Raw genomic sequence first — 2,698 nt, 5'->3', positions numbered from 1 at the left:
CAGTCAATAATTGAGGTATGTATAGGTTGATCCCCTATCGTAGCTATTATGAATTGTGCTGCAATGAACATGGGGGTACAGATAATTCATTCATATGCTGATTTCTATTGGTAAATTCCCAAGAGTGAGATGGCTGGATCATATGGTAGATCTATATTCAGATTTCTCAGGTACCTCCATATTGTCTTCCACAGTGGCTGCAATAGCTTATGTTCCCACCAAAAATGGACAAGGTCATCTTCTCCCCTACATCCTTACCAGCATTTGTGGTTTGTTGATTTCTGTATGAGAGCCATTCTAACTGGAGTGAGGTGAAACGTCACTGTGGTTTTGTTTTGCATTTTCCTGATGGCTAGTGATCCTGAGCAGTTTTTTAAGTATATGTTGTCCATTTGAATTTCCTCTCTTAAAAATGCCTGTTCAAGTCCTTTGTCCATTTCTTAATTGGATGGTTTGTTTTGTTGTGGTGGATTTTGAGCTCTTTATAGATTCTGGGTGTTGACCCTTTATCAGTTGCATAGTTTGCAAATACCTTTTTTTTCCCATTCTGTTGGTTGTCTCTTCACTTTGCTGATTGTTTCTTTTGCAGTGCAGACTTTTTTCAGCTTGATGTAATCCCATTTGTTCATTTTACTTTGATTGCCTGTGTTTCTGGGGGTCTTTCCAAGAAATATTTGCCTGTGCCAATGTCTTAAAGAGTTTCCCCAATGTTCTCTAGTAATTTGATAATATTGGGTCATGGATGTAGGTCTTAGTTCCATTTTGAGCGGATTTTTGTGTATGGTGTAAGATAGGGTTCGAGTTTCAGACTTCTGCATGCTAGGCCCCACCTCTTAATATCACCACAATGAGGACCAAGCCTCCAACACTGAAACATTGGGGGACAAATTACATCCAAATGATAGTAGCCCCATTTGCTTTCTCACTGTCTTTTAATCTCCCTCTCTCTTTCCTTCTCCCTCCCCTAACTCTCCCTTTCTCTATATATGTAGTGTACACCCCACACACACACACTGCTAGTCTGTTTTGTGGATCTGTCTCATTTTATATTAATACTAGAATACTATCTTAGTTTAATTACTGAACATTTATTTATTTATGTTATTTATTGGTAGGTCTAGTAAGCCTCCAACTGTCCTTCCCCTCCTACCAAACTTATATTGTTCCTTTTAAACATTTTTCTTGGATATCTTTGCTTATTTCCATATATACACTATAATTAACATTTCAGTCTCTTTAAAATGTTAGTATTTTATTGAAATAATAACCTTATAAATTAAAGGTAATTGAAACTTGTGATAAAAATACATTAGGATTACCATTTTAAACTGATAAGAACAGATACTACACTTGATCTTAGCCAAAAGGCTGAGAAGTGATGTATTACCATTTTAATCAAACTTAAGTATAGAGTATAGTAGTGTTAAGTTTATGCACGTTGTTGTGCAAGAGATCTCTAGAACTTTTTTACTTTCCAAAATTGAAAGTTTATAGCCACTGAACAATAAATTCCCTTTGTGCTGGCTCCCTAGTCCTTATAACCACCATTCTAATTTCTGCTTCTGCATGTATAACTCAAATTTTAATAATGTTAAGACTTCCTGTTCAGCAATATTCTAGAGTCTTTTCATTTCTTAAAGCCTACTTCATGTAGATGTCATTTGTGTTTTAGTTTTCCTCAAAAAAGTGTTTGTACATAACTATATTATTGGGCATTTGATTTTTAAATTAATATAAGAATATTCCCTACTTTTTCTATCTTTCTGGAGTTATCATAGCAGTGCTAAATTTTGTCAAATGCTTTTTTTATGTATCAATTTAAATAGTTTTTCCAGCATTCTAATAATATTTTGTATTTCATTGATTGATTATCATATGTTGAACCATCCTGGCATTCCTGTGTAAATTCCGCTGGCTAATGGAACATTATCATTTTAATATGCTATTAGATTAAGTTTTAGAGTATTTTGTTGAGAATGTTCATATCTATCGTCATCAGGTTTATTGTTCTGCAGATTTCTTGTAGTGTTTGGTCTGGCTCTCATATAATGAATTGGGATGTATTTTCACATCTACTTTTTGTGAAAGTTTGAGAGAGCTGATATTAGCATTCCTTTAAATTTTTGGTAGAATTTATCAGTGAAACCATCTGGTCTTGAGATTTTCTTTGTTGATAATATTTTGATCACTGATCCATATTTGGTAGATTTGTTCAAATATTCTATGATGTATGAATATTAGTTGATCCCAGGAATTTACTTATCTGCATTTAAATATATGCATGTATACACATTCCTTTTTCTTTAGCAGTGATTCTGAACATTTTTGGGTGTTCATAAACTCTTTGAGAATTTATGGAAGATATGAATCCTTTCTCAGGAAAATATTAATGTTCATATATGTTTGACCCTCTGTCACCATGGACTTTGCATCTGTGTATTCAACCAATTTTAAGTTCAAAACAATTGGACATTAGGAAAAAATGGCATTTGTACTGAACACATAAAGAACTTTATCTATTTCAAGGTGGTGTGTACCAATGCCATCTCACTAGTCAAAGTGATCAGTTTCAGTTGATAATTGATCATAATGATAAGATGAAGAGTCAAAGGGATCACATAAACAAGACTAGTGTCTGCTCATACTAACAGATAGAATTAAAAAGTGGAGAATGATCCAACATGGGAAGCAGGATACA

The 2,698-nt window shown here is 33.7% G+C and overlaps 1 pseudogene; it reads right to left on the bottom strand.

Annotated features, from left to right (window-relative positions):
- Nucleotides 1-1,277: 1,277 nt before the first annotated feature.
- Nucleotides 1,278-1,380, bottom strand: LOC127485075 (U2 spliceosomal RNA; annotated as a pseudogene).
- Nucleotides 1,381-2,698: the final 1,318 nt, after the last annotated feature.

This window comes from Oryctolagus cuniculus, chromosome X, assembly GCF_964237555.1.
Source record: "Oryctolagus cuniculus chromosome X, mOryCun1.1, whole genome shotgun sequence".
NCBI lineage: Eukaryota > Metazoa > Chordata > Mammalia > Lagomorpha > Leporidae > Oryctolagus > Oryctolagus cuniculus.
The sequence above is the reverse complement of the archived record's forward strand: the minus strand, read 5'-3'. Positions and strand labels throughout refer to the sequence as shown.